Below are 14,253 nucleotides of genomic sequence, written 5' to 3'. Positions count from 1 at the left end.
AAGGGGGTTCCCAAGGGACGGTGGAATATACAGCTATGAGTTTAAAACAGCTATGAGTTTAAAATTCTAATAGCAGTCCTCCAAAACCCACAAATTATTGTCAGTTTAAAAAATCTATGGGAAAAAAGATTAAGAAAAATAAGCTGATTAGACTAATAAAAAAGAATATTATAGCAATCAACTGTGCATTAGTCAAGAAGCAAGTGAAAGAAGCCCAATGCAAACCAGTTTAAGTGAAAAAAAAAAAAAAAAGATTTAATCGGTTCATGTACTGGGGGAACATCTGAAGAACATCTGACTTTGGGCATACCTGGATCCAGGGTCTCAAATGATGCTTTCAGGATTCTTCTTCTTCTTTTTTTTTCCCCTTTTAAAAAAAAATTTTTATTTTTTTTATTTCTTTTCAGTGTTTCAGAATTCATTGTTTATGAACCATACCCAGTGCTCCATGCAATGCATGTCCTCCACAACACCCACTAGCAGGCTCACCCAACATCCCATCCCTCTCCCCTCCAAAACCCTCAGTTAGTTCCTCGAAGTCCACAGTCTCTCATGATTCATCTCCCCCTCCAATTTCCCCCCACTCCCTTCTCTCCACCTCCCCATGTCCTCCATGTTATTCCTTATGCTCCACAAATAAGCAAAACTATATGATTATTGACTCTCTTTGCTTGACTTATTTCACTCAGCATAATCTCTTCCAGTCCCATCCATGTTGATACAAAAGTTGGGTATTCATCATTTCTGATGGAGGCATAATACTCCATAGTATATATGGACCACATCTTTATCCATTCATCCATTGAAGGGCATCTTGGTTCTTCCCACAGTTTGGCAACTGTGGCCATTGCTGCTATGAACATTGGAGTACAGATGGCCCTTCTTTTCACTACATCTGTATCTTTGGGGTAAATACCCAGCAGTGCAATTGCAGGGTCATAGGGAAGTTCTATTTTTAATTTCTTAAGGAATCTCCACACTGTTTTCTAAAGTGGCTGCACCAACTTGCATTCCCACCAACAGTGTAAGAGGATTCCCCTTTCTCTACATCCTCTCCAACACATGTTTACTGCTTGTTAATTTTGGCCATACTAACTGGTGTAAGGTGGTATCTCAATGTGGTTTTGATTGGAATCTCCCTGATGGCTAGTGATGATGAACATTTTTTCATGTTAGCTATTTGTATGTCTTCATTGGAGAAGAGTCTGTTCATGTCTTCTGCCCATTTTTTGACAAGAATATCTGTTTTGTGTGTGTTGAGTTTGAAGAGTTCTTTGTAGATCTTGGATATCAGCCCTTTGTCTGTACTGTCATTTGCAAATATCTTCTCCCATTATGTGGGTTGCCTCTTTGTTTTGTTGACTGTTTCCTTTGCTGTGAAGAAGCTTTTGATTTTGATGAAATCCCAAAAGTTCATTTTCACTTTTGTTTCCTTTGCCTTTGGAGACTTATCTTGAAAGAAGTTGCTGTGGCTGATGTTGAAGAGGTTACTATGTTCTCCAGGATTCTTCTTCTTCTTTTTAAAAAAATATTTTATTTATTTATTTGACAGAAAGAGAGAGAGATCACAAGTAGGCAGAGAGGCAGGCAGAGAGAGAGGGGGGAAGCAGACTCCCTGCTGAGCAGAGAGCCCCATGTGGGGCTTGATCCCAGGACCCTGAGATCATGACCTGAGCCGAAGACAGAGGGTTAACCCACTAAGCCACCCAGGTGCCCCTCCAGGATTCTTCTTCTTATCTGTCTTCCCTTTCCGTTTAGTTTTGTTCCTTTCTATTTTATAGGGCATTTCTCCCTTTGATGGAAATATGGCCTCTGGCAATGCAGATGTCATTGCTCTACACTTTCAGCTCCAAAGGGAGAGAGAAAACTATCAGTCTCCAATTTGGAAAACTTCATGAATATTGATCACTCTGTGTTGGATTACTTGTCAAATGGGCCACTCAGGGCAGTCACTATTTCCAGGGGGTTACAGTCCTGTGGTCTGCTTGGCCTGGCTCACAGGCCTGCCCCTTGGTGGAGGTGATGGGGAATGGAGGTCCATCAGATCCACAAAGAATAGGGGAAAGGTGGTGACTCAAATGGGAATAGCACAAAGATGAAAATAGTTATATGTTTTGCAAAGCTATTGGAGAAAACATAAATAGTTCAGGTTCTAACAATTCTGAAAATTGCTTTTCAGATTTGGAGATTTTGTTCAAGTAGTTTCCAATTGAGTAGGTTGGGTTGGGCTCTGAGATTCTTTATTTCTAAGCAAGCTTCAGGGACCACACTTGAGTAGCACTACTCTAGAAGACATTTGTAAATTGGGTATAATTTTATAGCATCTGGTCAGCAGAAAACCAAAGCAGATTACCTGTGTGAGGTTGAGTTTTGAAAGCTTCAGATTTAATTATTTGAATTACTCTTTATCAGGAGTACTAACATACAAACTTTAATGTTCTTTTGGACCATACTGTTTTGTTAACTTGTTAATGTCCTCAACTAGAAAGAGTGCAATGATTAACACACTTACCTTGAACCTTGTTTTGAGAAATAATGAAGTAAGATACATCTGGAATATACTGTTCTCTTTAAGACATAATGTGAGAAAGAGAAAGGTATGGGGCTAGGGCTGGGACTGTGGTCTGTCTCACAGTCATGGGGCAAGGCTGGGACTGAATAGAACTCATTTCCGTGGGTTGTGGGAAGATGTACAGGTGGGCAGAGTGTGACTTCTTGGTCCTTGGCAATAGAGAGAGCTAGTAACAGGGCTCCATCTCTAGGGCTAGGGCTTAGGGATAGTGATGTGGATAGGATGTGGATAGGAGGGGGGATGAATATAGACACTGGCACGAGCAAGGTAAAGATGAAGGTAAAGTACAGAGACTGGGAGAATGGGCAGATTATGAAGGTAAGAATTTAAGTCATTGGAACCAGGGAGAAGGCAAGGGCTTAGTTTTAGAAGCACAGTTGAACTCAAGGTACCAAATCTTAGATATGAAATGGAAAACAGACTGGCTTGATGTCTGTTCCCTTAGTGTGCAACAAGAGTTCTGCAGAGCTCATGCTGGAGGGAGTAGAGGTCATGCATCTTGAAAGAGTAGAAGGAGTAAGGCCACAAGTCCCAACTAAAAGGCCCCAGGTATAAAGGATGAATGTATTGACAAGAAATCAGATAAGTTATTACTACTGGAGAAAGTTCCAAGCTTTTATGCATATCTCTTTATTTCAATTTTATAATTACTGAATCTAGTCATTATTGTTTAATGCATCAATTGAGAAAGAAATGTGTTCTTACCACAAGAGTGGTAGTGATACTAGATACACAGATTTGTAACCCAAGTCTGTATGATTGCCCAGAGGTTCTGCAAACAGGAATCAGTTAAAAAAGTCTATTGAATTTGAGATAGTTATTTTGAACTGTAGTATTTCCTCCTGGCTCATTGGTTAGTTGCAAAGGAACTTGCCTAAGATAAATGCTGGAAGGCTTACTAGTTTTTAACTTCTTTGGATTTATTTCTTAAAAGAATTGGGTTTTGGATCAAAAGGAGAAATCTGATTGGTTATCTACCTAAAGTATAATGCAAATAACCGGAAATAATATATTATTTATCTTCAAACAAATTTCTTTTTTTTTTTTAAAGATTTTATTTATTTATTTGACCAAGAGAGTCAGTGAGAAAGGGAACACAAGCAAGGGGAGTGTGAGAGGGAGAAGCAGGCTTCCTGCTGAGCAGGGAGCCTGATATGGGGGTTGTGGGGCTGGATCCCAGGACCCTGGGATCATGACCTGAGCGGAAGGCAGACGCTTAACAGCTGAGCTGCCCAGGTGCCCCGAAACAGAAATTTCTATACCAAAAATTTATAAAGCAAAGAAGTTCTCTAACGGTATATAGGAAGGTATGAAGACCTAAAACTTTAAGGGATACTTGTTTTCTTTTCCAATTCCACCTTCAAAATACTGCCATTGCTTTTCACTCTGCACCTACTCACCCTTTCTCTCCAATCAGTCAGTACTGAGTATAGCAGTGAGCTCTCTTTGGAAGCCTTTGGAACTTTCTTTGAGATGGGGAGGATTCCCCGAACTTCTTTCAAATTCAACTTGACATCACAAGGGCAGAAAGGAATCAGGAATGGTTCCTTATTTCCATGTATTACTTAAGATATAAAAAAGTCCCATCTTTGATTTCCTTGGATAACTGCCAAACCCTTTTGTAGAAGGGGCAGAACAAGAGAATCTATGCTAAAGGCAATAGCAGTCACACAAGTTTAAGAAGTAATTCATAGACAACATATGCATTTTGTGGCATAGATTCAAGAATAAGAAACAGTTTAAAAGAATTCTAAAAAAACATTGATTAGGGAATGCCAAGTTAGCAAGTAGATACAAATTTAAAAACAATATGTCCCTGGTGATTCAGGATGACTCAGCTAAAATGGTCATCTTAATTTAGGATGTTTTTTGAAGGCCTCCTCAGGTGGGGTGTGTGTGTGTGTGTGTGTATGGAAGATAGAAGAAATCAATTTAATGTTTTTCATTGGGTGAATTGAAATTATGCAAATTTGCTTTTCTTGGTTTTTGCAGTTTAACAAATGAATAATTGACTCCAGAAAGCTGATGATAAACCTTTTACTTTTTATAATAATTTCAGACAGAAAATATGTAAAAATAGTGCAAAGATTTCATGTATATGCTTCAACCAGCTTCTTTTATGTTAACTATTTATTTAACATTGTACAATGGACAAACCAGGATTAGCATTGGCACATTGTTATTAACTAAATTATGAATCTTATTGAAAGTTCACCAGTGTTTTTCTAGTGTCTTTTTTTTTCCCCCCCATTTCAGGATCTGATCTTGGATTCTACATTGCATTTAGTGTGCCTCTCTTTAATCTCTGTCAATCTTTAGTCATTTCTTATCTTTTGCAACATGGACTCTTTTGAAGAATACTGTGTTAGTTTGTAGAATGTCTCTCCAATTTGGGCTTGTCTAATGTTTTCTCATGATGGGGTCATATATTTTTGGCAAGAATACAAGTAATTTTGTGTCCTCCTTAGGACATAACAGAGGTACATGACATTGACACATCTTATTACTGGTGATGTAATCTTGATTGCTTGGTTAAGTGGTTATGTCAGGTTTCTTCACTAAAAAGTTACTATTTTCCCTTTTGAAATTCGTAATTATCTTGGGTTATTTTGAGAGTTAGGTTAAAATCATATTTCTCCTCAAACTTTTGTCCATTGATTTTTACATCCATAGGAAGATCTTGTCTGTAACAACTATTATTATAAGTATGCCCAGTAGTGACTTTGTACTTCTTAAATTCTCTCTATATTTATTAACTGGAATTCTATAAGGAGGAGCTGCCCTTTTCCCCCCATTTATTTACTCAATTATTTGGCTCATGGATATTTTATGGATTAAAATCTAATACTATCATCGCTGATTTAGTTGCCCAAATTTTTCCATATTTGGCCATTGTGGGGTTCCTTCAGTTTGGCTCCTGTATCCTTTTGATTTATCACATCTTTTTGTGAGAACTTCCTTTTTTTCTGGTACCACAGGATTATCCATGTTCATCCTGTCCCAGCCCAGGAATCAACCACTTCTCTAATGAGCCCTGATTCCTTTTACTGGCTTTGCCCTGTGGTCCTATACTGCTCTCTGCTCTGGTGGGCAGCCTTTTGGGTGTGATATCCCCCTATACTCTGGGCTCAGTTTAAATGATGTGGGCTTTAGATGTGGGCTCTCATCTAAAGCCCATATCTTTAGATGCCATATAGTTGAATGCTATGGAGGACTAAACTTCCCAGCTACATTTAACTGTGTTGCTTAGACTGAGAGGTGGGGTTAGGGTAACTTCCTTCTTTCTCTGGGCCTTTGGGGGAGTGTAATTTGAACTCATAGGGGTAGAGATGTCAAAGCACTCTCAGTGAATGGATGGTTCAGAGAAGAAGCAGGACAGGACTCAGCAAGGGCTCAGTCTTTGGGATCTGATAATAATTACTTCAAGTAGCATTTGAACTTCTGCTTTATACTTCCTTTCTGTTATCCTCTAACCCTTAAGTAAAATTTTATTCTCTATACTTCAGGGATTTTAATGGGGAATCTGTCCTATGTGGATAGAGGTGAAAAGGAGAGAACAGAATCTTCTTCCTTGAAGCTTGAGAAGTTACAATGAGGGGATGGATTATAGGTAGAGACATCTGTGCCCAATATCGTGGTAATCTCATGCAGTAGCAAGAGTGTAGTATCAAGATAAGGTGGTTATAGCAGAAAAATATAAAAGCACTTGTAACACAATATGGGGAAATTCTTTCAACCAAGGTAGTTTCCTTCAAATAAACCAACAGGGTCCATTGTAATTTTCCCATTTAGTGGAAGTGTGATCTGTGATCCTGTGACCTTATTTTGTAGTTACAGGTTTCTAAAGCCTAGATATTATGTAGAGACCGACTAAAATTTACCTGGCTAGTTTTGGCCCATCCCATTTGGGATCATCATGAATTTTGTTTCTATCACCCATCATATTAACTATTCTTTTTGGTTATAATTCTGCTCATTTAAAAAACATGACCTTTTTTTAACCTTCATCTAATTACTGAATAAAAATGTTGATTTACAGTGACTTGTGGCATTGCACTGTGGTCTTCCTGCAGTTAGAGAACTAATGTCTCAATCTCTGGTTTCTAAAATTGACTCTTTTTCCTGTTTCTGAGCAAAGGAGATTCTCTTCCCATTCCAGGATTCTGGTACCTCTCTCATCATCCATTGATTCTCTAAGTTTCCGGACTCAGAGACTACCTCATTACCGTCCTTCAAGGTCCAAGAATGTAATTCACTAGGCACCTGACTGGCTCAGTCACTAGAGTATGCAACTCTTGATCTTTTGAGCCTCATGTTGGGTATAGAGATTACTTAAATATTTGGGGGGAATCTCTGGGTGACTCAGTCAGTTTATCATCTCACTCTTGATTTCAGCTCAGGTCATAATCTTAGGGCCTTGGGATGAAGCCTAGAGTCCTACCTTGGGCTCCGTGTTCAGAGGGAAGTCTTTTTGAGATTCTGTCTCACTATCTGCACCTCCCCTCTGCACTCACACATATGTATGCAGTCTCTCTCTCATAAACAAATACATCTTTTAAGAAAATAAAATCTTTTTTTTTCTTTTTAAAGGATGTAATGGGGCACCTGGATGGCTCAGTCAGTTGAGCCTCTGACTCCTGATTTCCACTCAGGTCATGATCTTAGGGTGATGGGATTGAGCCTTGGGTTGAGCTCTGTGCTGTGTGTGGAGTCTGCTTGTCTCTCTCTCCCTCTGCCTCTCCCCCAATTCTCTCTCTCTTCTGATTTCTACCTATTGGATACTCATTTACTAATAATTACTTAAAAGGTTAAAAGATGGAAGAGATTTTTAGTGTGGGTGGAGAGCAGAAAATGCCTTGCAGGTACTATGAGCCCAATATATGGATGGATGATTACAGGATGATTGAATGAATGAATGGATTTCTGACCAGTCTGTCAATCTGTAATAGTGATACCACTTGGGTGTTGACAGTGAAAGTTCTTCTTCAGAAGAGAAATGGGATTTCTAATTTATATAAGTTACCATGAATTACTAGTTAAGATGTTTTAAATAAAAAACCAAGCTGCTTCCTTTAGCTAGTAGGAATATTATTATTTTAGCTAATTATAAATTGTTAATTAGATAATGTGTCAAAAGACCTGACTTTCAACTTTTAAATGAACAAAATGAAGTTAAGACTTTTTTTGTCTGTAAACCTATTTAATTTTATCGCTTTTTATCACTAACATTGTGGTGGTTTATATGATTTCATTCAGGTCATAAAATCAAGATTTGGGAGTTAATTAAAAACAAAATAAAAGTAATGCTTGGAAGAAAAAAATTGGGGATGACTACACAAAATATCTAAGGTCCCTTTCAATCTAATATTTTATATATTTTTAAAATCAACTTCATTGAGGTATAATTTATATACAATGAAAGTCACCCATCTGAAAGTGTAAATTTCAGTAGGTTCTAAGACAAGGACTTTTTTTTTTTACTGAAAAGAAAAACACTAATTAGTAGATGGAGAATTCTGAATTCTCTGATAGACTTTTTTTTTTAATATGAGACAATTTTATTTAAAGCCTTTACATTTAGCTTCAACGTTATCATTATTATTACCAGGGCTGTTTGCTCCATCTCTTGAGATCTCTAACAGAATTTTCCAGACCACATCATCTTCATGTCTATATAAATTATTTGAGCTATTTCACTTTTTAAACCAGAGCATGGTGTATTACCACATGCATGTTATATTAAAAAAGATTTTTCCTTTCATCTTGCAAGTAGAGAATCTCTACAACAAACCTCTTTATTTAATTGTTCTTTTATTCGTTCACTTTTTTTTTTATTAAAGATTTTATTTAAATCACAAGTAGAGAGATCACAAGTAGGCAGAGAGTCAGGCAGAGAGAGAGAGAGAAGCAGGCTCCCCGCTGAGCAAAGAGCCTGATGCAGGGCTTGATCCCAGGACATTGAGATCATGACCTGAGCCGAAGGCAGCGGCTTAATCCACTGAGCCATCCAGGCGCCCCTATTCGTTCACTTTTAATGTAACTTTTGAATAGAGCAAAGATTCACATGGTCAAACAAATTAAAATATACAAACTACACAGTGAAAAGTCTCTTTCTCACTTCTGTTCCCATCTGCTCAGTTGCTCCTCCAAACTTGAAACTACCGTTTATAGTTTCTTGTGTATTCTTCCAGAGTTTGTTTATTCAGATAAGAGTATATATAAACATAGGTCTCATTTGCATGTTTTAAAGAACTCTGGCACCCTTTAACAATCATCATTTTCTCTGGCAATCAGTGGAACACTCCTTTTATTTTTCTCTTAGAAAAAGAGGTCCCTTTTCAAAGAACTTTAGGAGTGCCTGGGTGGCTCAGTTGGTTAGGTGTCTGACTCTTGATTTCTGCTAGGTTCATCCCAGAGGTCATGGGATCAAGCCCCACATCAGCTCTGTTCTCAGCACAGAGTCTGCTTGAGATTCTTTCCCTCTGCCTTTCTCCCTGCTCTCGTTCATGTGCTCTTTCTCAAATAAATAAATCTTTAAAAAAAGCAAAGAACTTCAGATTATTCAGACTAAAGTTTCCTGAAATTAAAAAGATTCCAGTTACCCTTTAGTTATTTTCATTCATTCATTTGATTCATTCATTTAGCAAAAATCTATTGATTTGCTTGCTGTGTCAAAGATCCTGCACTCAGGTCTTAGAAGATTACAAAGATTATGGATCTTGCTCTGAAAGAGCATGTAGTAAGAGATACAAGACATGAAGCTAAATAATTATAAGAGATGTATAAAATGCCACAGCCTTTCAGAGAAGGGAGAGATTAGTTCAATTCTATGGATCAAGGAAGGCTTTCAGAGGAAAATGACCTTTGAGCTGAGCCATGAAAGTTGAGTCTATACACCAACAGAAATGGGATGATGGAAAAGTAAGAACATTCTATGTTATATCACAGCACTCTTGTTTTCAAATGACAGAAACTCCAAGTAGCTTAAACAAGAAAGAAAAAGTAGGAGGGCACTGTACTCATTTCTGTAACCAAAATCAGAATACACAAGATTGGAGTTATCTTCAGTGTTAAAAGCATACAAAGATTTTATCAGCATTACCCTTTTCTGTCTCTTCTTCCTCCATTCTGTCTCTTCTCCTTCTAACAGAGTCCTTCTTATAACAGGTGATGTTACTGCCAATAACTTTGGCATCATATATCTTACTGCTCTCTATTCAAGAGTAGAGAGAGTTACCCCTCTGCTTCCAATTTAGAAATTTTGGAAAGGACTGGCCCAGCTTGGTGGTTAAACCCTGCTGTGAGTTGGGAAGGGAAGTACTGTGTTTGCCAGTCCCACCAGAAACACTGAATTGGGAGAAGCAGTTCTCTAAGGGTGCAGCTATCCGAAGAAGGTGGGAAGGAGTGCAGGGGAGACACAAAGCATGGAGCTCCATTTATACCTGCAGCATTAGCAAAGGCAAGAAGGCTGCAAGCTGTGCTGTGAATATGGTGAGAAGCAGGGCTTGGGACTTGTGTAAGGGAGCCAATGTATTTGTGGTGCAAAATTTGAGAGGTATTCTCAGATGTCAACCCTGAACTTGGTGGGGAGAAGGGGGGAGAGAGAGAGGGTCAAACCTCCTTAAATTTTGTACCTTAAGCACCTTGTTTGCCTCAACCTAATCTTGGCCCTGTTAAGAAGGGATGTTCCACAGTGTTGAAGATAACAGGCTGAAGAGTTGAGGACCGAGTAGAGTGACCTTTGAGGGGACAGTTTTGTTGGAACCATGCAAGTGAAAGTCAGACTGCGAGAGGTTAAGGAGTAACTATCTAGTGAAAAAATGGTGGCAGAGAATGTAGGCTACTGTCTCCTCTATCATGAAGTTGGGTGGTGAAAGGAATGACAGAGAAGGAATTACAACTTAAGGGGGTAGCTGAGGGCTCAGCAAGTTTGTTTTACTTCATCTTATTTTCAATATTGGTGCTATCTGTCCCAAGAAGCAGTCATTTACTTCCATGGAATGATTTGAAGGATTCCTGGCTCCCTTCCAACCAAAAATAATTTTATACTAGTTTACTAGTGGTGTCTGAATTGCTACCATTAGTGATTTGGGGTTATTGAATTAAAGGATTATCTCCTAGCAGTTAGTAAGTACCCCCCTAGGTCCCCATCTGTAGGTAATTCATTAAGCTTTTAGCAGCTATCTGTACGTCAATGTGAATTGGCTTATCTGATTTTTTGGAAACAACCAAGAATAGATTTTGATAAAGGGCGGGTAAAGAGCACTGAAGGGTTTTTGACAGTTTGGGATGTGGCACCTATAAGGAGGAAAGGTGAAGAATTCCCAAAAGGAAAAGGTGAGGTTCTAAAGGGTAACCTCTCTATCTCATAGCCCTACCCAAGGCCAGCTACACTCTAAAATTCTTTCCTTCCATCAATGAACCATTTTGTAAAACAGCTTTTGAGAAAAACTGTTCTCATCAGACACTTATTTGGCCTGCACAGAAGCAGAATTACCTTGAAGCAAGTGATACGTAGGTTGCAAAATACCCATTTGCACAGATCCCTTCAAAGGCCCTCAGAAGGATCCTAGCAACATTTTCATATGATCATGCATTTTTGAAAAATTTGAAAAACAAGATAATTTAACTATAATACACCACTGTCTCTATCCACTCCTATTTTCCCTTTGTCACATTTCCCCTAGTGCTGAGTGGCACTGGAGTAACCAGTCATTTTTGCTATCCAGTACCTAAAGGGAACTTGAGTTGGGGATACAGTTTGGGTTTAGTGGTATATATTTTAATGGCTTATTGTCATTTCTGCATATTGTTAGGTAATTACTAGCTCTTTTGGTGCAGGGATGTCTTATAGACATATTCCTATTGCCTGTTGGGCTAATTTATGTGTCACAACATGAATATGTAAGGCCCTTGATTAAAAACTGGTTAATGAGTGCCGTCAATGCAAAGATTATTTAAGATTGGCTGCTATTTAAGGAAACTTGAAACATGAAATTCAAGAAAATCTTGAAATCTGTTCACATATGAAGAAACTTCACAGAGGCTTTCCCAAATTTGATACCAATCCAAAAAATTACATATGGCATTACCAATGAGTTATGAAATTGAAAGAAATTTTTATAAACTATGAATAATAAATCTTAAAAATGAACCCATACTAAAGGAAAGACAAAATTACCTTTCTATTCAAGATTGTACTGTAAAGCTGTCATATATAGAAGCAATCAATCAAAGAACATACAGGAAAAAATTGGGAAAAAACTATTCTAGAGGTATATATGACAATTAGTAGAATGATTTTGTTATTATTTGGATTTTGTGACATTTGTTGTATTTGCTGGTTTTTAAAATTTTGTAATTGTGGTTTATTTGCTTATTTATTTATTTATTTATTTTTTAAAAAGATTTATTTATTTATTTGACAGAGAGAGAGATCACAAGTTAGGCAGAGAGGCAGGCAGAGAGAGAGGAGGAAGCAGGCTCCCTGCTGAGCAGAGAGCCCAATGTGGGACTTGATCCCAGGACTCTGAGATCATGACCTGAGCCGAAGGCAGTGGCTCAACCCACTGAGCCACCCAGGCGCCCCTGCTTATTTATTTTTTAAGAAAGATTTTATTTATTTATTTGAGAGAGAGAGCATGAGTGAGAGAGCACAAGCAGGGGTAGGGCAAAGGCAGAAGAAGACCCTTGATCCCAGGGGCTCGATTCCAGGACCCTGAGATCATGACCTGAGCCAAAGGCAGGCAGACATTTAACCAACTGAGCCATCCAGGTGTCCCTGTTACGATTTCTTATGCCCAATTTTGTACTCATAATTTTATACCTTTATTTTAAAGAGTATCCTCCACCCCCCAAATTAGCTAAACTTTAAGTCCTATAAAGTCTGGATTCTTCTCTGATCCTGTGGCTGAGCAAGTAATGTGAGCCCCTAGTTCTCTCATCTGGAAGGTAGGAAGCACTCTCACGGGGTGCTTGTGAGGAAGAGAGATGGTGCAGTTCAAAGACCCTCATTACTAGTTACAAAGAGCCATACAAATGTAAGTAGTAGGATCACTGCCTCTTCCTCAAAAAACAGGTCTTGCATTTTCCCTAAGAGGTTATCTTTTCAGTGATCATACTTACATTTCGGGTTATCCTGAATTGTAGAATGGGCTAAGATGCCTCTGGAGAACTTCATACAGATGACAAGCAGCCCCAGACAGAGTTAAAATCCTAAGAAAGAATGGTGTTCTATTAGCACAAGTTCATCCATTACCACGCCTGGGAAACCAACACACTGGGTCCTCCCTGCTAGGGGTAGTGAGCAGAGATGCTTCTAACAACAGCATTTAGCATTCAAATTCAATAATATTCCAAATATGTAGATGACCCCTATTAAAACACAGTTTTTACAGGGAATTAATATAGCTTTTATTTCCTTGGCCAAGCATTTAACCAGGAAAAATGGGAAAAGGGAAGTTCCATTCACTGAACACTTAATATATGTAAGCATCCAATCTAGGTGCTGTACATATATGTTATCCCAAACACAATATCCCTGGATATTATCAACAGATATAAAAGAAATTTTGCAGAAATAAAAGCTAAGGCTCAAAGAATAGAGGGACTTGCCCAAATCCACAGTAATTAGGGTGTTTTAAGCAAGGTTTGTTTGATCCCACCCTTTCAGGTATTAGTCTATTGCTACATGCTGTTTCCAGTACAGTTTTTGTTTTCCTATTTGCTCCTCTTTTCTATTCTTATTGAGTCTGGCTCATACAGTCACACTTGCCTGCAAAAATAAGTTTGTAAATCAGATGTCTAGTGTATATATATGCATAGGTCTTTAGTTCAAATGCATACTCCATCATGAATTTATGGAAAGTCAGGAGTATATCCAATGCAATAAAATATGCCTTAAATGGTAATTTGAATGGACAAATCTTTAATAGGAATTATAAATGTCTGAAAATGTCTGAAATGCATAATAAACTAGTTTACCACCAACCAGACTGTTCATGTATCAAATTAATATGCACAATCTAAAGTAAGATACTTGATTTCATGCTAAAAAAAATTCAGGGCCAATGTCTTCAGTCTGAAAACAAATAGTAAGTCAACATTCTCAGGTTGCAGATTGATAGTGTCAGGTTAAAATGACTTTCCAAGAGGCAGCTTTATATATATTTTATCAGAACTCAAAATTACACACAGTTCACTTGCTTCTGTCCATTAAATTTTAAAATTGAGATGAGTTTAGTAGCTAGTAGACTTTCACAGGGCTTTTGTGTTTTAATATTTTAATGGAAACGCTTGTTTTTCATCCCCTGATTTAGCCTAAGCATGGGTGGGATGCCGATCCAAGATCTTAAAATTGAACACCTTGAATATTTGTGATTTTGTTGTTGTTGTTTATCTTTTAATTTGTAGGTCAAGACCAAAGTGAGGGAGGTAGGGCAGAAGGCAGAGAGAAAGAAAGGAAAGAAATATTTTGGAAGAGGAGACCTCCTTCATTCTATAACAGACAAATATATTAGAAATTATATGTTATAGGGTTAAGAGAGTGTAATAGCTAGAATTTTTGAAACCTAAGGGGATAACTCTTATCTTACTGTTTGAAAAAAATGTGCACGTGAGAAGATAATTTTCATATTATGAACGCAAAGCCACAGAATTCTGAAAAACCATGTACTTAGTGG

General features: G+C 38.0%; 1 long non-coding RNA gene across 1 annotated transcript in view; it reads right to left on the bottom strand.

The window, feature by feature from the left end:
• Positions 1 to 14,253, bottom strand: part of LOC106005919 — a 54,179-nt gene that overhangs the window by 38,612 nt on the left and 1,314 nt on the right. Inside the window, exon 2 of the long non-coding RNA XR_001179641.2 lies at positions 12,698 to 12,787. This is a non-coding gene — a long non-coding RNA (uncharacterized LOC106005919). The remainder of the gene's footprint in view (positions 1 to 12,697; positions 12,788 to 14,253) is intronic.

This window comes from Mustela putorius, unplaced genomic scaffold (genome assembly GCF_011764305.1).
Source record: "Mustela putorius furo isolate JIRA1106 unplaced genomic scaffold, ASM1176430v1.1 tig00000129_pilon_pilon_pilon, whole genome shotgun sequence".
NCBI classification, from domain to species: domain Eukaryota; kingdom Metazoa; phylum Chordata; class Mammalia; order Carnivora; family Mustelidae; genus Mustela; species Mustela putorius.
This window is presented reverse-complemented; position numbering and strand designations above follow the sequence as displayed.